Source organism: Cetorhinus maximus, chromosome 13 (genome assembly GCF_964194155.1).
Source record: "Cetorhinus maximus chromosome 13, sCetMax3.hap1.1, whole genome shotgun sequence".
Lineage (NCBI taxonomy): Eukaryota > Metazoa > Chordata > Chondrichthyes > Lamniformes > Cetorhinidae > Cetorhinus > Cetorhinus maximus.
Window position 1 is genome coordinate 26,972,090 of NC_135891.1, and position 27,579 is coordinate 26,999,668.

At 35.4% G+C, this 27,579-nt stretch overlaps 2 protein-coding genes across 9 annotated transcripts in view; one reads left to right on the plus strand and one right to left on the minus strand.

Moving 5' to 3' along the window:
* kif3b (kinesin family member 3B) overlaps positions 1-11,923 on the minus strand; it is a 132,248-nt gene extending 120,325 nt beyond the window's left edge. The window contains exon 1 of the mRNA XM_078555148.1: positions 11,901-11,923. The gene's annotated coding sequence lies outside the window, so the exon portion shown is untranslated. The remainder of the gene's footprint in view (positions 1-11,900) is intronic.
* Positions 11,924-12,379: 456 nt separating this feature from the next.
* plagl2 (pleiomorphic adenoma gene-like 2) overlaps positions 12,380-27,579 on the plus strand; it is a 147,594-nt gene continuing 132,394 nt past the window's right edge. For 7 of the 8 annotated variants that reach the window (XM_078555154.1, XM_078555152.1, XM_078555151.1 and 4 more), the window contains exon 1: positions 12,403-12,538. The gene's annotated coding sequence lies outside the window, so the exon portion shown is untranslated. Of the gene's footprint in view, positions 12,539-27,579 lie in introns of all 8 variants that reach the window. The other variant, XM_078555155.1, reaches the window with a different exon arrangement.

Here is a 27,579-nt window from a genome sequence, read left to right on the forward strand (position 1 = left end):
AATCATGCCCTGACAATTTACACTTAGTTTTGTGAAAAATGGCTGAAATCAACCAGAAATTCAATCTTTGTCTGAAAAAAAAATTCTTAGCTTCCAACCTTCACCTTTAGGCATTCTCTGCAACCATCTTAATTCATTCTAAAACCAGATGGTGAAATAGGAAACCAGCACCAATCTTTCACTCAATACTAGATTTATTTCAAAAATACATTACATATGTCTGCCTCCTCCCTAACCAGCACCCAGTGTCTCAGAAGTGTCTCTCTTTATGTGCTCAAGATACTTAATCAATTAATGTCCTTCACCTGTGTATGCTCAACCTTAATAATTCAATTAATGTACAATTAACACTTCTGAGGTTTCAAAGGAAGCATCTGGAGGAAGGAGGGGTTAATGTTATAGAGGCATATAAAATTGTAAACAGTACTTAAAAAAGTAAATCCAGAAAATAAATTAAATTTTAAGAATAGGACAAAGGATCATGGGTTCTAAACGGAAAAGGCAAATTTATGACTAATTAGAAGATTTTCTTTTCTGCACAGAGGGATCAACTTATAAAATGGATTCCTGGATAGATTGGTGGATATATTGCCCTGGAGTCAATTAAGAATTCAATAGGGAGACTTTTAAACTAGGGAAAGCTCAACTTCATTTCTCACCATAATTATATTGTGATCTTGTGAAGTTTATACTGAATGTATTTCTTCTTAAATAGAGAGGGGTTTTGTGTGTGAGAAAGAAATAGGCAGAGAGCCACTTCAACTATGACAGACAACACTGATAGCACAATTATTGCAACTTGTGTTTATTTTTGAGGTGCATATGAAGTATTATTTATTTTTCCTGTCTAAAATTCAAATTGTGCAGCAGCATCAGGTGATACATACTTGCACCAAGTTTGAATACAAACTGCATGATAAACCTGAGTAGAGTTATGTAGTATAAAGGGTTAATGTTAAATATGTAAATATATAGCCTACACCATCAGTGGTGTAAGATCACATGACAATGGAGCATGGTGAGAGAGACAGTTCGATGTAGAGCCTCTTGTTAAGTCTGTATTGAACATGGTTAGTACAATGTGGTAGAATTTACCAACAGCCTTGCCTCCACCGGTATCTATAAGTCCAGTTCATGAACAACCCCATCTAAGACCCACAACAATTATAAAAGATGGTGACAGCGGAAAACATGAAGAAAGTAGCAATCAGTGTTGAGCCCAGCAACTGGAAGAAGCAGCAAGGAAAACGACTGCAAGATAAAGGATAATACAAGAAAATTTTGAACAAAACTCCAGAAAAGGCTACAATGAAGGGAAGCTGTAGAGAAAATTCTACCTTTACCAAAGTGCTTTGACCACATGGAAGACCTGGATCAACCTGAGAAGTGGCAGAACTGGGGTCACAGGTTTATCAGGTACAAAACAGCTTCGGGACTAGCAGAGAAGACTAGCAAGGAACAGGTCTTAGTCTGCACCATAGTGCAGATGACGTAATTGTCAGACAGGGCATAAACGGGAAGGAGGTGACATATGAAGAGGTTATCAAAGCCTTTGGTACTTATTTTAGTCTTCAAAGAAACACCATTATGGAGAGGATGAAGTTCAATAAATGCACCCAAAGACCCAGGAAGCCCGTATATTCTTTCATTCACGATTTATATCAACTAGCTGAGAATTGCGAATATGGAGCCCTGAAAGACAAATGAATTTGAGATCAAATTGTGGTTGGAGTCTTAGAAGAGATTTTATCAGATTTTTTGCAGTTGAGTGAAGATTTGACCCTATTGAAGGCTGTGCAGTTAACAAGGCAGGCAGAAGTGAGAATGCAAAACCATGTTTTTACTAGAGGTCAAAAAGAAATCTTGTGGAGAAAAACAGCTGAGACAGTGCCATTTGTAGCACACGGAAGTAGGAAAAAGTGAAGAGGGCGAACTAGCTGCAGTTATTCAATGTTATCATTGTGGCAGGAAAAGGCTGAACTGGCGCGAAGAATGCCCTATCAAAAATGCAGTGTCATTCCTGCAAGAAGAGACACCATTTTAAATCAGTATGCCGTAGCAAAGAGCTCCCAACACAAAAATTAAAGGAGAAACAATGACGATCATCAACCATTCAAGAAATTGAAGATGAAAAGGATAATAAAGTACCATCCTTGGGAGAAATTACAGGATCAAATGGGAACTATTGGAGCACAGATATTATGGTTCGGGTTGCCAACATTCTAGGACTGGCCTGGAATCTCCAGGAATTGAAAGTCAATCTCTAGGGCACTGCTGTGTGCAATCTTGGAGAAAAATTATTGGGGCATTGACAAAAAAAAATTTTCATTGTCTTTGAATATTTCTCTTTCCAGATATAAAAATATTGAAAATGGGAAAGAAAAGATTGTTTGGCTGGCAGTTAAGCCTCATCCAATTGGGTAATGAGTCTTTTTGCTTTCCCATTAGTGTAAGAAGGCAGTACATCATAAGGATGGATTTCCAGCATCCACAGTATTTTGCTTTTATTATACAAGGGTGGATGTGTTAGCTGACTCATGGCTGGAGCACGGGGTAAAGTCATGCGATGAAACCTCCAGGAATACATTTAATCACAGTTGACAATCTTAATTATGGTCAACGGATATGAAACAAGCTTCAGATTAGACACTGGAACAAGAGTTTCAATTCTTTCAGACACAAAACAATGGGTAAGCAAGACTTCCTCCTCCAACCATCAACCATAAGACTCCATGGTCCAGGAGGCATTCGGCTGACTGCTAAACGCCACTACAAAAGCAGACAAATCACAGAAACTTTGTCTGTGATCCACAACTAACAATGTTTACTGTTAAGCCGAAAAGTTTGCACAGATCTACAACTCATCTGATGAATTGGCATAGCTAGAAAAATCAACAAAATTCAGGACAGAATTCCCAAAATTATTCAGAGGTCTTGAGAAGAATGAAACAAGTACCCTGAAGTGTGAGCTAGAGCCATGTGAAAACCTAGAGGAAACCAGGCAGAAGATTTTCCATGAACAGCAGGTGAAGGAACCACAAGTCTATTACACAGAAGAATAGCTTGTATCGTGCGACAAACCAACAGATTAATATGTCCAAGGCAAACAACAAACGATGGCAGATGCATTGTTACACATTCCTGTTGAGAAGCTTGAACAGAACATAAGTTTCATTGAGAACGTAGAATTATATACCTCATTGACTACAAAATTCCTACCAGCAACAAAATCTGACAAGCACAAAAAGCAGATGAATAATGTGCCAATATTAGAGATTACTGCAAAATCTCACCCTAAAACAATACTTCAAGCAATGAAGGCATCTCAGTGTCATGGATGACTTGCAAATTTATGATGAATGATTAGAGATCCTTCAGAGAAAACACCAGGGACAACGATGCATTACAAAGTGTCGTGCAAGAGTGTGAAATTCAGTCTGGTGGCCAGGGATCTCAAAATCACTGGATGAAGTGATTTTGAGCTGCATAATCTTAATTTGCCAAGAGCAAAAAGAATTGCTGATGAAATCCTCATTCCCACGTATACTTTGGGAATATCTCGGAATGGATCTTTTTGAGCTCAAGGGGAAGACATTCCTCATAGTTGTGACTATTACTCTGGATGGATTGAGGTTAAACATCTACATGGTGCTACCTCAGAAGCAGTCATTAATTCACTAAGAGAAATTTTTGCCACACATGGCATTCCCAATCTTGTCATTTCAGACAATGGCCCACAGTTTGAGAATGAATGGTTCAAGAAATTTACAGAAGACTTATGGATTTGTTCACATAACTAGTTCACACAAGTACCCACACGCAAATGGAGAGGCCAAAAGAAGAGTAAGATTGGTAAAAGCTTTGTTGAAAAAGAATGATGATATAACTTAGCACTGTTGAGCTACTGTTTCACATGACTTCGGAATGGTTTGGCTCTGTCAGAGTTTCTGATGGGAAGATGACTATAGACTCAACTTCCTGTCTTTCTGCAAACGGTCATGCCATGTTTAAAAACAACTGATGTGGAGAGAGTAAGGGAGAAAGAGGATGAGTATTGTGCAAATCAAACCAGAAGCTTCAAACAACGCCATAGAATGCATGATTTACCAGATCTCCAACCAGGTGAATCAGTCTGGATTACAGAACAGAATTAAGAAGGCCAAGTACTGGAAAAGACACAAAATCTGAGATCTTACCTTGTAAAGACCGCAAATGGAGCAGTGAGAAGAAACAGAATCGCACTTATATCCACCAGAAGACCATCAATGGAATGGACTAGCTAACCTTATGATCAGGGAGACAGCCTGAACAGAGAACCAATAGGCTCTGATGATTCACGTACTATTGTACAGAGTTTGAGGGGGAACATGGAGAACTTGAATCCTGTGCAACCTCTGAGAGAGCTGAGAATAAGATCGGGGAGATTAGTGAAACCATGACAATGGTTATCTCTGTGAAGCAGAGATAAAGACAGGGACTTTGGAGGCAGGGAGGGAGATGTAGGATAATGTAAATAATGCATTTATGGGAGTCAGAAACTTGGGAGATGCAGCATAACGGATTACTGTTAAATATGTAAATATATAGTCTACATCATCAGTGACATAAGATCACATGATAGTGCATGGAGAGAGGGAGTTCTCTGTAGAGCCTTGTGCTGACTCTGCATTGTACATTGTGTAATGTTCAATAAATGGTAAAGTTTACCAACAGCCTTGCCTCCAGCAGCATCTTTAAGTCAAAATCATGAATAACCCCATCAAAGACCCACAACGATGATTACAGAATTTATAACTAAAATTTTAATCATTAAATTTAATAATTTTACTTCAGAAGGCTTCACAAGCTATGAAGAGGAGATAAATAAACTTATTAATTATGTTAATCATTGGTTGTTGAATTGAAAATGCTGAAACCTGTTTTAGGTAAGTAATAGTTTTGTATATTAACCTAATAACATCATAAACCATTTGGCATCAAGGTTTTTATTTCACAAAATAATTTGAAAGTCTTCGAGACAGGTACTGAGTGAACAGATATTCCCAGTGTAAGGAATCCCCACTGCTGGATCCAATTCTGGGTCTGCCCAGAAGCCATTTTCCCAAAAGGGTTGGGCAGTGATTCTGCCCCTTAAACAGTGGGGACACCACACAACTGGGTTCCTGTTGTTTTCTGTTAGATTCTCCTGGAGTTCTGCCAGAGTTGTGATGGAAGAATGGCAGATACCCCTATGGCACTTCAGGGCAATGGTATTCTACAAAGTGAGTATTTTTAACAATGTTTTCATTATTATTATTCTATAACTAATACTTTTATATTGCAGCACTCTTGCATATCTGACATTAAATATCTTTAATATTTTTTTACATTGCTAGTGCTTTTAAATTGTAAAAGTAATAATATAGATAATAAAATTACGGACTAAGTATTGCACAGTATTTTTCATCTCTTATTTTTACATATCTGCAATATGCACAGATTTAGCATTTCACCATAATCAGTATTATTACATACCAGTATCAGGTATTTTATATTTCCAGTATTTTTGCTTGCTGATTTTTTTATATACTAAGTATATGGATTTTTGAATGCATTCAGTATTTTTACATAATATTTTGTTTTAGATTGTCAACTGTTTTGACATATATAGTGTTGCTGCATTTTCTGTATTTTTGCATTTTTACTATTTTTAGAGATTTTTATATACCCAATAATCTTACATATCTGATATTTTACCACCTTAATTTTTATACACCCAATATTTTTATGTCACTGGCATTTTCCACACTTAGTCTTTGTATTCTACATATAACTTTAGATAATTTGGCATTTACTTAATCAATATTTTAAAAATTGAATACTTTTACAAGTCCTGTTACTTCTGTTTTTACATCGAGTGTAAATTGGTATTTTTATATATTTTATATTATTTTATTTTATATATTTGGTGGTTTTACATATTCAGTATTTTTATGTATTGGGTATTTGCACACATCAAGCAATTTTGCACATCAAATGTTTTACATATTGGGATTTTATATATCCAACATTGCAAAATACCTGTTATTTTTACACATCTAGTGTTTTTACATCCAGTATTTTTACATATGTACAATTTTTACTCATTCAATATTTTTAATGTTTATATTTGATCATTTTGCATCTTCAGCATTTTTCTGTATCTGGTATTTTCACATCTCTATGATTTTACATATTGTGTTTATATACGTTCACTTCTTTTACACACTTTGAACTTTTACATATCAAATATTTTTCATAACTGGCTTTTTTAATAAGCTGTTTGGTATGTTCTTAAATCGAGTTAACTGTCTGGAATTTTAAAATGTTCAATACTTTAATATACTTGGTTGTTAAGCTGGCATTTTTCATACTCAGTATTTTTACATGTTGATTATTTTTACATATTCCACAGCTTTTCAGAGCCAGTGTTTTTCAATTTTACATACTTGGTATCTTCAAACCACAACTTCTTTTGCATGTCCAGTTTTTTTTTCTCACATATTTGTTAGTTTTAATATTTATTTAATATATTTATAATATCACTAAGTACTGGGGAAGGATAAATGAATGAAAGTGTTACAGAAATATATATATATATGTGTTATCATATAAAAGCTAAGTGTCTTTATAAATAAATGTGAACTTTTAACTAGTTTCATCTGCCTGAGGGGGTTGGACAGGAATTTTCCAGAGTATTCTTTTCCCTTACTGGCTTTGCTTTTTTCTCTTTTTATTTGCCTCTCCCAGGAGATTACATGATGACAGAGATGGATGGGAGGGGCAGGAAGAAGTGTTTAGTCAAGATGATCTCGCCACAAAGTTTTTTTTTAGATTTTAAAGGCATCCAGGGATATGGGGATGGTGCTGGAAAATGGCATTGAAGTAGAATATCAGCCATGATTTAGTTAAATGGTGGAGCAGGCTCGAGGGGCTGAGTGGCCTACTCTTGCTCCTAGTTCCTATATTTCCAACCAGATGTGGGGCAGACTTGACGTACCAGCTGGTCTTTCCTTGCCTGTTAAAGCTGTATGTTCATCTCTCATATCAGCTGCTTTGTTAAGGTCTGTGACTAGTTTCTGAAAGAACAGCTGAAAAGCACAAAGTTTTCCTCATAAGATCAGAAGAAAATACTCAACTGGTGATGAGTGGTTGTCAGGCGTGCTGTATAGTACGATATGTACATCAAACAAAACAGAACATACCTTGCATAAAATCATTTGTATGTTTTATGGAGAAACACATACTGTACCCAAGATGTACCAGAATACAAAGTGAAATACACTGTGTCTATTTTAAAATTATTTATTCTGGTATTACAATGCATGGAATGGGAAAACAGAACTCTTAAGATAATCTTTTTCTGAAAATACATTCCCGGTAGTTAAATATGTTCTAAAAACAATTTTGTCAACAGTTAACAGTTTTATTTAACAGTTTTAAAATTTCAGTTCATGTATAATTGGTTGTGATGAAAGGTTAGCGACCTGAAACATTAACTGTGTTTCTCACTCCACAGATGCTGCCTGACTCACTGAATGTTTCCAGCATTTTTAGTTTTTATTTCAGATTTCCAGCATACAGTACATAGTGTTTTGCTTTTGTATGTGTTTTTGGTGTTTTGTCCTAATTCTGTTGTGGGCTGTTAGTACGGTATTCTAATTATGTTCTGGGCACGTCCTTCTATGTTCCAATTCTGTTCTGGAAGTTTGCTACAATGTTCTCATTTTGTCGCAGGATGGTAATTTAATGTTTTGATTCTGTTCTGATTTTTTGGATTTTGTTACAATTCTTTTCTAGGTATTGTTCTAATCTTGCTATGGGTGGTTAGTATTGCAGTCTAATTTAGCTGTGGGTATTTGGTACCATATTTCAAATGTGGTATGGGTACTTTGTATTACATTCTAATGTTGTTAGTATTTAGTAGCGTTTTGGGAATGAGTTGTATTTCCTTGTATATTTTCATTCTGTGTGGGCATTCAATTCTGTATTCCAATTGTATTGTAGGTATTTCCTATTTTTTGAAAATAAATTATTTTCTGAGTTTTGGGCAAAGTTTTATTTTGTTTGTGGGTTTTTGGCAGAATATTTAATTGTGTTCTGGATGTTCATAACTATGTTCATATTTTGTTGTTAAGCATCTGGTACTTTATTCTAATTTTGTTTTTCGTATTTGCACCATATTCAGGTTCAGTTTTGGACATTTTATTCTCATGTCTAATCCTGCTGGGGTTGTCCTGTGTTCTGATTCTGTTTTTGGTATTCGTTCCAATTATAAGATTTTGATCTGGATATATAGTAACACAGCCCAATTCTAGCATTTAATCCCATGTTCTGGTGCTGTTGTGATTTGGTAATGTGATGGATATTTTGTTTAGCTTTCTAAATCTGTTGTACATTATTTGATACCATATTCTGATTCTGATGTTGATATTTTGGTATCTTCATTTTGTGCTCTAGTTTAACTATGTATTTTTAACTAAATTATGTTACTGTCATGGGTATTTGTTTGTATGTTCTTGTTCTTTTTAGATTTTGTTGTCATATTCTCATGCTGTCATGAGTTTTGAGCGTTACTTTCTCATTCTCTCAGGTATATTTTGTGCTGTATTTTAATTCTGTTGTGGCTATTTGGTACAATTTTCTGATTCAGTTGTGGGTAATGGTTGCCATGTTTTGTTTCATTAGTGGTTCATTTTTTTATTACAATCCTCTAACTCTATTATGGACATTTGATACCATTTTGTGTTCCTTATATATTTTTATGCCACAAAGCACAATCTGTTAATATAGCTTTATTCTAATATGGGTGGTTAGTAACCTATTCTTACACAGATTTGGGTATTTAGTATAATATTCTGATACAGTTATATGTGGCACTATATTCCAACTATGTTGTAGGTTCTTGGTAAGGTATTGCTTATAGTTAGTACTATATTTTGATTGTGTTCAAATTCTGCTGTTTGTATTTGGCACTGGCTCCCATTTTCTTTTGCAGGCATTTGATATCAAATTCTGGTTCTATTTTGAGTAGATCACATTATGTATGAAATACCCCCCAACAGAATGAGAATATAATACCAAACAACAACACATTTCAAACAAGTAGATATAACGGAATCGAAAAATGATATCAGGTGCTCACAACAAAGTGTGAACATAGTAACAAATTACGACAGAAAAATCCAAATTTTTTACCTAATAATCATAACTGTATTAAAATATCATGATACATATATATGTTTATACGAGAGTGTAAAAATATAATGCGAGTTCTGGTTCTGTTTTTTGTGGTTGGTGCAATATCTTGAACTATATTCTGTTTCAGATTATGATCATTTGTTGTCATTTTGTGATTGTACAAGTGTGTCCTTGATAGTTTGTTCAAATTATCAATGATTATTCGATGTCATGTTTCCATTGTGCCCTTTATTGGTTTACAATCTAATTCTCCTGCAGGTATTGGACGATACATTCTGATTCTGCTCTGGGTATTTTATACCATGCTCTAATGTTATGTGGTATGCAGTGTTATATTATAATTCAGTTATCAGACTTTTGCAGTTTCTATTAATTGTGTTTTAGAAATTTGGTATCATATCCTGTGCTGAGTACAGGGTGCAATGCTTAATTCTGCTATGAGCATTTGTTGCCATTTTCTGATTTCACTGAGGCTATTAGTACCATAATCTGATTGTACTATCAGTATTTGGTACATTTTTCTGAATATTCAGAAACAAGTTCAGAATCTGTTCTGGGTCTTAATATCATTTTTGAATTCTATTCTGCATATTTAGTGTCATTTGATAATTCTGTGAATATTTGGTACATTGTACCATATTTGGTACATCGTACTAAATTGTCACAGCTGAATGAAACAATGTTCTCATTCCATTTTTATTTGGGTATTTGGAACATATTCTGATAAGATCAAATATACAATTCAATGTTCCAATTCTATTGTGGCTATTTGTTATCAGATTCTTTTTTGAATATTTGGTACTGTTCTAATTCTGTTGTAATATTTGATAAAATGTGGTTATTCTATTGTAGATATTAGAATTCTATTACTAGCATTTGATAACATATTCTAATTCTGTTGTAGGTGATAGTATATCTGATTCTGTTGTGGGTTAATGGTAGTTTATTCTGATTCGTCTGGTGTATTTACAATTGAATACAATTATGTTGCATGAATTATATTTGCTGGGACATTCATAATTGCTATTTATTTTACACACTCCAATTTGTGGATAACAGAAGTGGCTTTTAACAGTGCCATGAGTATTTAAAAGAAAATTATTAAGATACATGTACCTGTCATCCGTATATTCCAACTCTTGACATTTAAAGCTCATTCAGTCATACAATGATAATACAATTCAACTTAATAGCTCCAAGAGATGGACATTATATTTCTCAATACTGAATTTCTGCATATCCATTTTTCAGTGTACTCCCTAATTAAAGACTTGAACCTAGCTGCTAATTTGTAAAGAATCCTGGTTAAATTCTTCCTTTGTGACATGTTTCAAATGAAATATAAACATGCAGCACAATTGTTTTGTTTCCTTTTCACAGATTGAAATTAAAAATAAAACACTCTTTTGTCAAGATGCATTGATGAGAATCGTCGAGCAACCTCCTAACTGTAAGTTTTTAACTATAACATTTCTATGGTCTAACCATTAACAGGGAGACAGTCGTTAGCAGTTTAGTATTTGCGCATCTTTAAAATTACCTAGGTCAACTTTTCAGATTGAGTATTCTCTTCTAAATTGTGAAGTCCAACAGACATCTGTTACTATTACCAATGCATTACTAACAAGAATTTCATAGTGTTTGTGAGTATTCCTTCAACGGGTGACAAGTACCTTCCAAATTCTGTTCTTAAACATCCATCCCTACACTTATTAAAAGGCAAAAGGCATCAGATGCACTGAAACATCTACATTCACCTCCTGCTTAATGTAAGTTTTCAAATTTACACGTGGAGAGTAGAAATGCAACCAAACACAGATCTGTACCCAACAGCTCCCAAGACAAAGTAGCCATTTATGAATGAGACAATGAGCCTCAGTAACTTTTTATCCAATAGTCTGCTCATTAAATTTCAACATATTCACTCCACTAATTTCATTGACTAACATATTCTAGTAGCTGTCATTTAAATGTTCCAGTTATTGTCAGGCAAAGTATAGTGTCTGTATGTCTGTGGCATCAATGAAACAAAGCATCTATTACTAATATTTTGAACTGAGCAGAATCATCTTCTTGCTATTTTCTGGACTTTATTATAGACATCCGTCTACATTATTAATAGGAAATGAGCAGCAGTGAAGGAAATGTGAAAATTTGATTTCAGCGAAATACCCCTCAGCAACCTTGTATTCACCACTGCTCTTAAGAATTTCTGTGCCTGCCAATGATTTAACAACTGACAGGAAAATAACACCAATTTTCAAAATAAAAAAATATAAATTGTTTGCCAGTAATTTGAATGGCACACTCAATTTCCTCATGTAATAGACCAGCAATGGCTCACCTTCTCACTGCCTGAAGAAACTATATTTCTATTTGCTGCCCATGCTTTTCAACTACAGACAAGTATCCAGTTGAGGAACATGCAGAAAAACAATGAGACTGATGACCACAAAAAATGAGACAGATTGCAACTGAAACCAAATTGTGTAAACTTTCAAGAGTGATATCCATCATTTAAAAAAAATTAAAAATTAAAAATTTTAAACCAACATTAAAAAATTCTCACTTCCAATGAGTGAGACTTGGCAAACTTGTATCCATTTCTCATTCTTAATAACAAATGCACTCTTTGAAACCTAACGTGCCCAATGACATAATAGCAATGATCCAAGTCCTACCTGTGTTCTCCGTTCCCATTATTGATAAGATTAAGGAGACAGCATCCAGAGATCATTCCAGGGAACGTGCCTGCTCTATAAACTTCCACTTCTGGGGAGAAGCATATCCAACTGTTGGGGCTACAACCCATTCCTCTTCAACGCTGTATCTTATTTCCGATGCAACGACTGATGAGAGAGAAAGGCAGCTAGTCTTGGTCCCTCCCATTCATTTGAATGGAAAGTCCATGCTCCCCGCCAGCGTGGAGCTGTGGTCAATTTCTAAACATCTCCTTTGGATCCTGTCTGAATGTCAGGCTCTCTCTACCCACTTGCAGAAACAAAGGTAGCAGTAGCATGGTGCCATTTAAAGGGGCTCCAGTGGCCCTTTTGTTGTTGGTGGCAGCATTCTGCATGGATGGATGGGTTGCAGTTGCCCACCACCTCCTATCTCCTGGACTCCAGAAACTGCAACAGCCTCCAATGTTGCGAAACCCCCTGACGTCACTCCCAGCATCCTCCGCACAATGGCTTCTGAAAAGAAGCTGGGGAAAGAATTTTTTTTAGGCCGTGAAAAATAGAGAAAAATAATTTCCAAAATTTGGAAAGTGGAGATCGCGTGCAAAAACTTATCGGAAAGAGATGCCGAGTCAACGGCGGTGAGTTTGTGCTGATTGCTGGAACGAATAGTGCGGGTTATGGGGATGAAATTGACTAGTGAAGTGCTGGGAAGTTTTTGCTGGGCAGTTTGTGTGTGTGTGTGTTTGTGTGTTGTGAGTGAGTGAGTGAGTGAACTCGGCTTTATATTATATACTCAAGACCTTTTTTTTCCGTGGGGGTTGCCAATTAAAATCACTCTCCCCTCAATGTGTTTCAAGACAGTGAAAATCCCACTTGCAGCAATCATTTTAATTTGCAAGAGTTTTTTTCCCCCCCTTTGCCAGATCTTCATTTTTTGGTGATTTTTTTTTTTAATTACGTGATCCAAAAGAAAAGTCTTTTGGGGAGTCAGTTTCGTGCCTTTAATACTTTATCTTCTGATGCCTCACGCCGCGCTGTTGAAATGCAGTGTAATTTTATTGCGGGGAGGGTTTTTAATGAAGTGAAGTTTGCATCGATCCTGAATTGGAAAGTTTTAAACTTTTGAATTTCGTTTGGGAGTCGGTGTGGAGAAGTCGGTAAATATTTCAGAATCGGACGCTTTCCAGACTGTTTACGTTTAAGGATTCATTCCCCTCCACTTTCAAAAGTTGCACGTTATGAAGTTGGTTAACGTTAACTAGTTACTTTTCGTGGCTCATATTACGGTTTTGTTGCTGTGAGTCAGGAGCTGGGAGGTGGTCACGCTGCAGGGCTGTGACAAAATATATGTAGATAACTAAAATCTTTCACAAAAATCCATCGTTTTATTTTAAAATGGATAACTATTGCACTTGTTTACTCTCAAGTTGTTTGGCGCGGGTGCCCCGTTGAGTTCCATCGACCATTGCACTGAAGAGATACAAATATTGTCCTGTGTTCTATGAAAAACTGTTTCGTCGTTAGTCCAGTATGTGTAGTAACACGTGAGCTCGTTTAGTTGTAAGGGGGACGAGAGAGAAATGGGGTATTTAAAGATAGTTTTCCTAAATTGTTTGCCTGTAAAAAGTTTAAACATTTAGTTTCCAGGTATTGCAAATATTGATGAAACTCAGTGGAAGCCGCGTTGTGCTTGTTTTGAGCTTAAAACTTAAAAATAAACATTTTAATCTCTTTATTTTAAATAACGTTAATAACTATTGATGTAAGATGAGCACTTCTGTAACGATTGGGTTTAGTTCAGTGTTTTAATTTCAAGAGTGTGACCCTGAGTACAGGAGACATTTGCTTTCATCTTTCTCATGTCACTTTAAACATTTTTCAAAATTCAGTTTCCAGTTGGTACTAAAGTTGTGTTAAATAGTATCAAAACTTATTGCTGTGTTTACATATATATTTTTCTAAAGAGTCAGCTTTGTCTTGCCAATTTCATAATTAAAGGTCACCACCTCAAAGAATGAGTAAGTAACATGTTTACCTGACAGTCTGAACATATAACATTTTGTTTCGTACAAGAGATGTATATTAAATGTGTCTGTTCTGTTACAGAAAGTGTGATGTGGTAACTATTTCTAGTTGTTGATAAACTAATTGAAGATGTTTGTATCGGATGTTTTGTTATTTTTGTGTAGGATATCAGGTGCTAGATTGTATTTAAGAAATGTTTTTTTGAGTGCAAACAGAATGTGATAGCATTGGAATAAGTATAAAATCAAATTGTAATATCAAACTGAATATTGGAAATAAACAAATACATTAATTTATTTTAGATTTTTACTCTTTAATATTCCAACATGCAAACCTTTATTATTAATTCATCAGATGTGATGATAAATTGGTGTATTTTTATGGAACATGAAAGTTACACGCATGATAGCTTTAAAAGATGGGAATAAAAATATGAAAATTACTTTAATTCATCAATCGTGAAATATTTGTAAATATTAGAGGAAATGATGTTTCAAATCATATTTTTTGAGTTTAACTTAACCAAAGTTTATAGATTCAAGAATATAGATAGGAATTGTTATCATATTCCTAGATAAAGCTCAAGGTTTGCATGAACTTAAAAGAATGAAGAAAATAAAAGAATAAAGCAGACAGTTAAGGTGTACTGTATTCTAAAGTGAAATGATTAGTTGTCAAGGTACCTTGACTCAAAATTGTAACACACAAACCTGATGTGCATCTTTAGAAATATCGAAATTTTACCAATAAAGTGTATATGGTTTGGTTTATTCAGACTTTTAGGACACTACGTGTAATATTGAATCATTTTAGTTGGATTTCTTTGTCATGTCATATAACTGTAAAGTGCCAAATGTTGGAACTTTTAATAAGTTTCAAGTTGCTGCAGAGTTGATTTTACAAGTTTTGTGTGTTAGTTATTGGGATTGACCTGTTTCAGAATAAATTTTTGTGTGTCCTTTATCTTTCAAATATTACCAAGTGTGAAATAGATTTTTTTGTTTGGGCTGCTGCTTCTTGCCATTTGCATTTAACCAAAATTGAAATAATAAAAGAAAATGTAACATTAAATACCCTTCAGTTATTATTTTCTGACGTGTATGTGTAATGTATGAAAAATTGTGGAATTGTAAGGCATAGCTTTATGTTTGAATCTAATTAGCTTTATCAGAACAATTTGGCTAACTTGCAACAACAGTGCAAGTTGTAGATAAATTATCAAGTTCAGAAATGCAGTATCTTTTAAAATATGATAAGTTAGATCGTAGTTTAAATAAATCCAGTGGGGAAAAAACATAACAGCAAGCCTATGAGGTGATCAATTAAATTAAAATCTAGCCAACTTTGAACTGTGTAAACATTTTACCTGTGTTGTTGAATATTGATACTTTTAAAACACGAACCGTAATATTAGAGTAATTACTTGTTTTTCTTTAAAACTTCAAATTAGATTAAATTCCAGCTCCAAAAAAATGCAAGAAGTTCGTTAAATGCAAACTTAGTTAAGAATTTCAAAAAAACCATATTTTAAATGACTCATTATATGTATTTCAATTATTTATTACAAAAGATTGTAACTGAATCTCCATTCTTCAGTCAATCCATATATGCCCAGCTGTCATGGTGTTTTACTCATTTAAACTATAGAACATAAAAATGAAACATGGAACCTTAAAATATGTTCAGATGTTTTACAAAATTAATCTGTTGAAAGTGAGTTTCAAGTGTTGAAAGCCCCACATTTTTAACTGCTGTTATATTATAACCACAGCAATGAAAAAGGAAAAGAGATTTCTCTGTTGTAAATAAGATCAGTGTTTTCCAACCAAAGCTAAGAATCATTTATTTGTAATTTGTTTTTGTATTAGTAAATTCAAGTAGCTGATTTTGGTTCCAACAAGCAACGGATGTTTGTGAGTTGTAATTTTGACACATAGCAATATTTTCGATTTGTAATCAGGAGACAAGTTGAAAATTGAAAGCACTTTGTTTTGCTTTGAAAGAATCTTAAAACTACTGTTACTTAAACATTTTCCAGTTACTTTGTTAGTTAAAATGGGGGAAACATTCTAAAACAAAAAAATTGTGAAAATGCATTATAAGGTTATCAAAAGTAAATTTGTTCTCTTTCTAACAACATAGAGAACAGGGCCGTAGAATGAATTAAGGTGGGGTATTTACATTTTCATAAATTTGGTTGGATTCTTCATTTTCTTGCTAATTTTCTGTTTGCTGACTTTTTTTGTTTGTGGTGTTTGCTGGACCTATCTGTGAATGAACACTGACAAGAGTTGCTGGAAATGGTTCCAAGTGTTTGATTTAAATTTTAAAATTCAAAGTTATTAAAAAATACATCATAGGGAAAAAAACATTGTGCCTGCATGTTGAGCACTCATTTCTGTAAGGCAGTTTGGATAAAGGAGAATTATCTAGGGTTTTATACTTCCATTTGATTTTCTCTGTCAAACTCTGTAGATTTCAGCTTTATACACAAGCTGAAATGTTCCAAGTACTTTTCTCTGCCATGCTTGTATTCTTTTCAATTTATTCTTCAATCTGCTTTAAGGTTATTTTCAAAAAGACATCTTATTTGTAAACTACATGCTTTCTAGATTTTGCACTGTTAAATCAACTGTTAAATAGGGAAGAATTGTCTCAAGTTTTATTTCTAAGTACTTCCCTTGAAAAGTGTACATTCGAATTTGATCCCTTTAAAATTCTAAGGAGATTGGCTGAACATGACCTTTTGAAGTTCATTGTTGAGATTCTTTTTTTAAAAAAACTTCCATGCATATTATGTTAGAACTTTTTCTACAGGTAGAGTTGAAAAGGCTGTTACTTGTTTTCCAGAAACTGTTCATTCTTTTAATATGAAACTTGTGCTCTAACAATGTATCCATAGATAGTCTTGATGGTATGATGCAGGACATGACACATTCTGAAAACAAATGTTTTCTTGGTATATGAAGTTTTTTTTAATGCTGCAGTCAGTATCCAGTTTCTGTTCCAGAACCTTTTTTATCATCAGAAACTACCTCAGACAAGGACTATACACAGTGAGAAAGACTTATCTATAGATAGTTTGGATTTATCAGTAATCAAACTTATCAAGGCTCATAAGAGGAATACTGTATTTTTTTGCAAGATACCAGCAATTATCTTCAAATGCTCAAAAGATTAGTTAAGCTTTGTACTGCATGTTATCTGGCAGATTAGTATCCCAGATCCCTGAAAATGTGTTTTGCTGTGAATCACTTTGCTGGAAAGTGACTAGGAGCATGTTTTGGATTTGTAGACTCATGTACTGTTAGCACAGGATGTGTTTAGAATCTGATTGAATATTCATAATGTAGAGAACTTGTCCCAGCAAAAGTGGATTCTAGACTCCTCTTTCAGTGTGAAGTTGTTGATTTTGTGACAAAGGACAAATGTGGATGGCCATAAAACACACTATACAGTTGAACTGGTGTTTCTTAGATATTGTCAGAGGTGATAATTTTGGGTTAGTTTTCCCTAGCCAATTAGGCAGTTGGCTGAAAGCTTTCAGTCAATTAAATGAATTAAACATTATGAAACTTACTAAAATGCACTGTAACGTGCAGTTAACTTAATATTGATAATTCTCTGAATGAAGTTGTACAGTTATGAGATTAGTTACTAAGTTTCTGATAGTGGCATAGGAACTGATAGTTCCAGCAGAAATATGCAATAAAACAGTGATGCTTTGAACAGCATTTTCAATGATTTAAGAAACAATCAACCAGATAAAATTCAGTACTAAGTCTTCTATCCCATGATGTAATTTATTCTTTGTGAAGTACCTTGTGATGTGACATGATGAGTTGCTTTGTAAGTATAAGTTTGTTCATTCGTTCAATACTTGACAGTTTAGTGTGATTTGACTTCTGCAGCCCATGCTTTGTACCACTATGCTTAAATGTTTCTAAGGCTTTACCTTTTTCATGGATCTAGCTGGAGTTTTCATGAAATCACCCTTTGCTGATTGCAGGTGGCAAATTTAATGAGGCTGAAAGCATGGGGAGAACATGTTTTTGTATAGCTGTAGCATCATCGAAATTCATCAGTTTTCATAGCATTGATTACTAGAAATTAGGGAGCTAAAGGTTTTATGTACTAAACATCAAAAGAACAATTAATTAATAGCAATTGCAAAGGTGGATTAATGCTATTTTTGGTCTTTATAATAGATGAAAATTTATTTGAAAGTAAAAGATAAACTCTCTTAGTAAATTGAAAGGATGTATTCACACAATTGTAACAAATAAACTGCCCAAAGATTTGAGTAAATACTTTCCAAAGATCATTGGTATATATCATTTCTAAAACATAAAAATGATTTTTGGCATTGACTTCACATAATAAAGGCAATGGAATGGACTTGGACTTGAGTTTGTTGCTGAAAAGACCCTTTTTAATATCATAGATCTGATTAAGTGTATTAGGAGCCTGAAGTATGAGTAAGATTGAAGAATAATGTGTATTAGTCATGGTTAGATGAGCCTCACCTATGATAAAATAATAATTATTTCAGGAAGACCTCAGGAAAAGTTAAAGCTGCTATTAGAAAATTTAATTTTAGAATGGAGGCAAAGTCACATTCATTTTTGAAAATATGCCTTTCTATTCACGTGTACAGGTTTTTGTGTAAAAGGCTCCCACATGCTTCAGTTTTCTTACTGAAGAAGCTTTCTTACTTGGTGACAATTGGAAACTGTTGATGTTGTCTTTTTAAAATTTGGTTAAGCATTGCTTTTCTTCAACTATCTCTCCACCCACAGCCCCGCCCCCCCCCCCAACTACATACATATTTACACACACATTCACACACACATTCACACACACACTCACACAGTCTAAATTCCATATTATACAAAAGCTGTAGTAAAAACAGAAATTCATATTTGTAATGGCTTCCTGATGAAACAGCACCCTCTGAGCAGCTTTCTTCTCTCCACATCTGTCCAATCATGTTGCATTGATCCTTTTCCTCTGTTTACTGCAGTGAATTGTAGCTTTTAGATTTCTAATGTTTAAAAATAGTTCCTGGTCCTTAATTTCATTCCTGCATTCCATATTGATTATTTTTATCTTACACGTAAAATGATTCCAGTTTGATGGTTTGATTGATTTGCTGATGGCGCTTTTGGTCAGTTAGCCAGGGTAGATATATTTGATGGCTTTAACCTGATAAACTTGGTGCAACATTAGAGCTGTCAGAAAGGTGTGCAGCATCTGCTATATATTTCTCCCATTCTAATTAATGTACAATCTGCTCAGTTTACCTGAGGTCTACAGTTTATTCACATCCTAAGGTGTACTGCAATCTAACATTGACTACTACCAGTTTTCTAACTCTGTTTCCCAAAGCTGTAGTGAGAAATAAATTTGTGATGTGGGTACAAGGGCTAGAAATCAGTTTTTTTGCACATTTTGGTTTTCAGAATGTAGTATGCTTGTACCACCTAGGTTGCCACCTTGTACATTACTGAGTCATCGGGAATTGTGGTTAGGGTATAAACGTTTGGTATTCAATGTATCCGTCTTCTTGAATTTGATTCTTGGAAGTCTGAGATGGTTCAGTGAAATTATTTAATTTTAAACATGTCCAAAAAACTTGTATTGATGTCTTTTAAAAAAAACTTCTTGCACCTTTTAAAACATCTGGCATTTTTTTTGAAAATGTAGTGCTCTAATTTAAAAGTGAGAACTGTAACTTGTGTATAAAGTCAAGAATTTATAGAAAGCATTTGCTTAAGTAACCGTTCCCCATTTAACTCTGAGCGAATGCTCAGCAATGTTTGGTTACCCAGTTATCTGAGCAATTGTTCCAACATGTCACTGGTTTCAGTAGTTCCCAAGCTCGCAAAATACAGCTGAAGTAAACCTATGAAGCATATTTCAAGATGCTTTTTTCCTTCCTGGCTCTCTCTCTAAGTCCTAACATTTACAACTGTGAGAGGGTGGACACAATATGATGATAGGCTAGTGCAAAATTGGACTTGTTCCTAAAAGGGCAGGGATTCTCACCAAAAGCTGATGGGAGGCAAGTGGAGTTTACAGATAATACTGTGCTATGGAACTGCTCACATTGCCAGTGTGCCCCAGTTCTTCTGGTATAGCACTGTAAAATGGAAACTTCCAAATGTATGACACTTCTTCTGATAAACCTTTTGTCCATCCAATTAAATAATCCATTCCTGATTGTATGTCCAAAACTAAGTTATAAAGGCATGTATGCTGTCGTTACAATGATAAATTAGTTATCCATACAAACTCAATATTTAATTCTAAGGCCAAGTACAGCATGTGAAAGTGCCTTGAGTAATGTTGTTCATTTTATGGAATCAGTAGAAATTACAGTACATTGCAGCCATTCAGCCCAACATAGATGTGCTGACATTTAGCTCTTCAATTGGTGCTATCTACTGTAATCCCATTTGCTTGCACTTTTGTTTACTCCTATACTTCATTTAATTAGCCAACTTCCCTTGAAACAAAAATTTTTTAAAAAATGTTGAAATTACGTAACGAATCTATCTATCAGTGTCGGTAAAGAGAAAAGAAAGGAGAATGTTTTGGGTGAAGTCCTTGTTCTGAAATGTTAGTCTACATTTCTTCGGTACAGATGCTGGTAGACCCAGCATTGTTTCCCTCTTTAAATTTAGTCATGGTATCTCCCTTTAAAAGCTACTTGTTCTAAAGCATTCCATGTTCTAATTACCCTCTGTGTTTGGGGAAAGAAATGATTCTTCTTTGTGTGATCCTGAATCGCTGTCCTCTTGCTATAAATTTGCTAACAAGTGAAAACAATCCTTCTGATCATAATCTTTCTGAAAACTTCTATTTCTTTTCTTTGGACACTCTTTTTAGATTTCCCATTTAATCTATGTTTCACTGAAATCAAGTCCTAAATGCTTGTCACTTTCATCAGAAGTATAACATCTCATTGCTAGATACGTTCAAATGAATCTTTACTCTTTAATATCACTATTGTGACTGATTATATTAAACTCTGATTGCAGCTTTAGTTTTTTTGCTGTAGTTAATGGAATGAACATTGATATGGATTTATGGACATTTCATCTCTTAAATTTCTGTGTCATCTGTGAAAATTTCATTACATTTGTTTATTGTTTTATATTTTAGCTGAATATTAGAACACTTTGGCATTCCTTGTGTCAAAGGGCTTCCATTTGAACCTGTTATGCTTCCAAGAAGAATATTTCTTGGACACATTCTTTATATTTCTATTTCTGATTGTAAGCAGATTGATATACAATATGTGTGTTGCATGTAGATGTGCATATGTGGAACTGAACTTTTCTGCACTTTTCCATGATTCCACTCTCAAAAATATGAACATGTTTACCAAGAATATTAAAGTGATATTAAGCAGAATGGCGACGACTTTATTTGGGGGGGTGGTGTTGCAGTTGGGGGGCATGGGTGTGGGGGGAGACTAGTTAAAGGAATTAATTGTCAGTTGAACTTTTGGAGTAATTTGTAGAAGTGCGCTCAAACAGTGAATATCGCAAGAGCAGGAACAGTGTTTGCAAAATTTCTGAGTAGAAAAATATTTATGTGAAATGTTAAGCTATGAAATCCAACAGTTACTGCAGAAACTGTTGATCACCATTCCTCATAGATTGCCGAATTGAGTGCGATTTCAGTGGCAACCTGCTGATCAAGTACTAGCTCCTATAGGTGTTCATATTCCCAGAGTCTGACCAACAGACTCTGGGAATATGAACACCTATAGGAGCTAGTACTTGATCAGATCTTAGACATGCATTATACAACTATTTAACTGTACGAAATAGCTCAGAAATGATTATTGGTAATATCAGTGGACAAATGCTTGATATGTTCAGTATTTTAACAGAAGGATCAACTAATTAAAATAAGCGTTCCCAAATATTGTCACGATTCATTTCCAAGCATCTCAGGTGTTAACCCTTTTGACCATAGATTCATTTTGTTTTGATTAAACAGAATATCCATATTATCAAATAAAACACATGCTTGTAAGCAATAGTCAAGTTTCTTAAATTAGCCTTCAGTTTTTGAGAAGGTTGCTGAGTGGTTAACATTCCTGTATAGTGCAACTTTCATTATATTCAGAGACTATTTAAAGAATATATTTTAAAAATGTGTTGTCTGTTAAGGAATATTCCTGAGGTGGAGTCCATTTTTGACATCTTGAAGTAGTCGAACCACTCATTCTGTTCTTTGTTAGGTGATTTCAGGAAATGCTTCAGTTTGTTGTGGTTTGTGCAGGCGTATTTTAAAAACTTCTTGCATTTTGTTTGCCAAAATAAGCAAGGGTCACATGACAGACCAACATCATTAGAGGCACATACTCACCAAATGTGCCTTTGTGATACCCGTGCACTTGTCTCATTTCTCAGTAATTTCACATTATTGTGAGGAAAGTATTTGAAAATATTTACATAGCAATACCTCGATCAGAAACTTGTAATTGTGCAGTTTTGACTAGAATGGGCTTTTGCTCAGAAATGCAGCCTTAAAGCTTAGGTGTGGCACAGCAATTGTGTGTTTGGCATGCCCACACTCACTTGCTTTTAGTGCTGAATGTAGGCTCCTGTGTGATTACCGATGCACAGCTTCCAGGCAGGCTTGCGATTTCACTGCTAAAAGTTGACATTTGCATTGTGTTCGCTAAAAGGTATAGGTTGGGAAAATCCCCAAACACAAAATCAGTAATTCATTTGGCAGGACATTGGAAATAAAAGTAGGTCTAATATTTCTACCAAGGACCATTGGAATGATAGGTGCATATCATTACAAATTCTCAAGCCATATTTACAAGTGTGGCTTCAATCTAGACATAAGTAGTTACGGTATAAATGCAGCCCAAATCTGGAGTGTTTGTACAACAGGAATGAAGCCGGGTGGAAGTTTCACCCTGTTTACATATTGGAGACTGGTCCAATTTTAACATTATATTTACACAAAACAAAAAAAAAGTTCAGATGAATGTTAAACTAAATGGATCCTGAAATAGTTCATTTAAGAAGATCTTATATACCTCGAGGTTTCTGATTTTTAAAATCTCACACATGGACAATAGAAAATGTTAATAATGATGTCTTCACTCAGTGTGGCTTGAAGGTGCAGTTCTCTGACACAGGTTGTTAACAAAATCCATAAATTCTAAAAAGGGATGAAATAGCAACTTGGAAAAGAGGAATATTATACGATATGCGAAGCAAGTAGAAGCCTGGGATTAGATTAGGTGGGTTATATGGAGAAAAACACAGACATGGTGGGAAAAATACCCTGTTCTATGCTGTTAGGTTTTATGATTATAGAATCATTTTTCTGGTCATTAAAATGAGGTATGCAACATTAGCACCGAGTCAAATATAACTGCAGTTAGAAGGAGAACGAAACTTTGAATGAGATTGTCCTTTAGAGTCAACTAATGTTGAATTATGAGCAGTTTTTATGTAATGTGTTCATCTCATTAGTTCATTTAAAAAAGTGTGTTTAGATGCTGGCTGAATTTAATTTCAGATTGAGAACCTCCCTCCAATGAAATTAAACCTGGATCCCAAAAGTAAATGAGAGGTTCTCGAACCCACCGCTGCATTCAGTCCTTCAATGATTTTTCCAATCTAATTAATTGTTTGTGTATGTATTGATTATATGTAGTTTTAAATATTTTGTTGAAACCATTAAAGGCATCATTTGTGTGCAGGCAAATTGGAAGCAGCCTGCTCTTTTGAGGGTGTATAAGACATGAAGAGTTATAATGCAGAAAGTGAATATAACGAAAAGTTCACCTCCACATTGTAAATTGCTAAATAATGAGCAGTGAAAGTTGAAGACTGTGTTGTTACAATTTCTAATTGCCTTTGTGTTAGACCTAGACTTGAACATCAAATATCTCATCCGTCAGATGTGAGACAGAGAATATACTCGGGGGCTGGGGCTGGGGCTGGGGCTGGGGCTGGGGCTGGGGCTGGGATTGGGATTGGAACTGGATGGGGAAGATTTCTTAGGGTTGTTCCATGTTTCACCACTCCTTCCATTTCACTGTTTTGATGATTGAGCCTCAATCACTATGCTCTTACTTTCTGGAATTCCTTGCCTACATCCTATTGCCTTATCATCTCCCATTTCTGTTTTCAGTAACAAAATCAAAACCTTTGTTTTGCCTTTGGTCCCTTGCCCTAACCTTCTCCATTTATTCTTTTTGCCTTTCTGTTAGGAGCCCACTGAGTCTTTCTGACTCTTTGAAACATTAACTCTGTTTCTCTCTCCATAGATGCTGCCAGACCTGTTGAGTTTTTCCAGCATTTCTGTTTTTATTTCATAATACAGATTGCTTTGAGATATCTTCCTGTAGTTTAGGTTGTCATTATTCAAAACATAATCAGATAAAAGCGCTTAATCCAATCAGAATGAGGTTGTTAACAGAAAAGGATTGTGGATAATAGACTGCTGAAACACATTGGTTTATTCGTGGATGCATGTGCTTGCTATTCAATGCCATACCCCTCACTATAACATTCTTTGATATGCCACACTGTTTTATCTGCAGTAAAACATTAAAGCATTTTGTGGTGGTAATGATGGCAAAACTGTCGATGTTCACTGTCATTACTCCTCTGTAACCAACATAAACTTTTAGAGTTGACACATGTGCTGTCAAATTTGGACATCTAGAACAGTTATCAATGATTCTATGCTTCCTCATTAGGAGCACTGTTGAGGTTTCCTGCCACCCCCCAGTCTGCAATCAATTAGAAATCATCAAACTGACAAGTTTTCTCTCTTATGCTGTTAGTCATGCTATAAAAACGTTGAAAAAGTTACACCTTGTTGAATGATGTGCAATTGGGATTTTAATTATGTACTAAGTTTATATTTATTGCTAAACTGCCTTACTGGCCTTGAAAGAGTAATTTTATATTTGTTGATTATCAGTTTTCTCCTTCATGATAAATTTTAATTGGTTTAAAACAATAATTCAAGTTTGTTTAATATTTTAGCCACTACCTTAATCCCATATTTTTTTAATTCATTCATGGGATGTGGGCTTCGCTGGCTGGGCCAGCATTAATTGCCCATCCTTAGTTGCCCTTGAGAGGGCGGTGGTATGTTGCTATCTGTAACTTTTAAAAATTAAAAGAGAAGGTATTCACTGAGAATGTGTTTGTCTGCCCTGCTTGATAGCAGCGCTGTTGCTGGACATCTTGAGACCAACGTGACTTGGCGTCGGATTTGAACTGACATTAAGGGACATTGATGCCACAGAAATCGCTACATCTTTGCGAGCAGCTTTCTTTGAGGCCAGTTGCAAGTGTCATTGCTTGGCCGCTTATCTAGCCCATTATTGGTAGCTCACTAATTAGCAGAGAAATCATATGCTCTACCTTAATTATAAACCATTTCTCTTTAAGGCTCCCAAAGATGATTGCATAGAGAAGGTTTTGTTTTTACTTGAGGAGGGTCAAAGTGATATATCCCCGGCATATTTATTTGTTTTTGCTTTTGTGAACAATTTTCTATATATCTTTTAAAATAGAATTTCAAATGGAAACCAGATTGGATACCTTTGACTAGCCCATTGGGCCTAACTTCCTCTACAGTTTACTGCTAGTCCTGAACTCGGATCTTTCCTCCATTTCTTTCCCCAATATCCCCAGATGCCCTCTCTGACCTCACCTTGCCCATGAGATCTACTTCCTGTTTCCTTGATTTGATTTCTATGTAGTCCACGTCTCTGAATCATATCGAGGGCAGGTATCAAGACTGCTCTGTCGACCATTAACTTGGTGCTGGGTTTGAGGTCCTGGTCTTCAAACACTCTCTTCCTCAGGCAGCTGACTTTATTTCTCCTACTCTGATGACCACCCAACTTCCCCTCCTGGTCCCTGTGTTAGCAAATATTAACAGTTTTCTCTGTTCAGGTATTGTCCCTCTCTCCTTTTAATTCTGCCATCATCAGCCCCTTCCTTAAAGAATTAAACCTTGACCCCACCATCCTTCTAAACTACCACCCTATCTACAACCTCCCTTTCCTCTAAATTCCTTGAATGTGCTTCCCAAATCCGTGCCCATCTTCCCCATAACTCCATGTTTTGATCCCTCAAATCAGGTTTCCTTTCCTACCACAGTCCCAAAACAGCTCTTAGGAAGTCACTTGTGACTTTGATATGTGGCAAAAGTAAACTTTCCCCCCTTATCTTTCTCAATCTGTCTGCAGCATTTGACATAGTTGACCAAACTATTCCCCTCCAATGCCTCTCCACTGCCACCCAGCAGGTTGGGACTGCACGCACCTGGTACCATTCTTATTTGTCTAATCATAGCCAGACTATCACTTGCAATGGCTTCTCTTCCTGCTCCCGCACTATTACCTCCTGTGTCTCACAAGGATCTATTCTTGGCCCCCTTCTATTTCTCATCTACATACGTCCCCTTGATGACCTCATCCAAAAACACAGCGTTAGTTCCCACATGTACACTGATGACACCCAGCTCTACTTGACTACCACCTTTCTCAACTCTTGTATTGTTGCTAAATTATTCTACTGCTCATCCTGTACTGGATGTCAGATAAGCAGGAGTTTCCTCCTGTTGCATATTCAGAAGACTGAGCCACTGTTATCAATGCTGCTTCAAACTCTGGTCTCCAGCTACCAACTCCATCCCTCTCTCTGGCAGTTGTCTGAGAATAAACAAGACTGTTCACAACCCCCATGTCATATTTGACGTCAAGATGAGCTTTTGCGCCATCACCTATTTCCATTTCTGTAACAACACAACTCCTGCGTCAGCTCACCTGTTGCTGAAACCCCCTCTTTTAACTCAGTTAGTTAGTTATCCACTTCACACCCTCTGTTTTATTTTGTCTTTTAGTTCTGTGAAGTAATTTCCTATGCTGTACTGTGTTCGACTTTGCTGAAGTCGAAACATATTAAATCTACTGAGTTCCCTTCATTTATCCTTAAAGAAGTGATTGTTCCAGCTTGTTCTACCACCTGTACATCCAAAATGACCTCTTTTATTTTGTTGCAGTATATACAGTGAAATGGTAATATTGCAACAATAAGCTTAAATACAAGTTATCAACACTCAACGCAAAGCAAATTTGTTAATTTACATTATTGTTGGAAGATCTTTAATGCTAAGATGAGAAGTGCTTTGAAAATCTTGACAAAGACTGAGGTGAGAAAACCATGAGAGGCTATTCAAGTTCGATGTTGATTGACTGAATGCAGGGAAATAAGTCATGCAAGAGAAACCCTTTGATCTGATTTGCACGGATCAGAAGGATTCATCCAACAAGAGGGGATGACGATTTTGGGAGACAAATGGATATAACTGTAGCAGGATAAAAATCAGGAAAATCGACTAGCAAGAACAAGGAAAGGATTGCCGTAGATGGGCAGAGCTTAGAATAGAGATGAAACGACTTTGTCAGTGAGCACAGCAACCTCTTGAAGACTGGCACAGCTGTTGGAGTTCATAATTCCACCTCAATTCCTTTCTGTTAAGATGTGTAAAATGCAGTTTTTGTAGCACTAGACACGTTCAGGTAGTGACAGTGTTTGGTATTGGCTGTACTCCTGTCCACAATTCCACTCCACACTTGTTCACT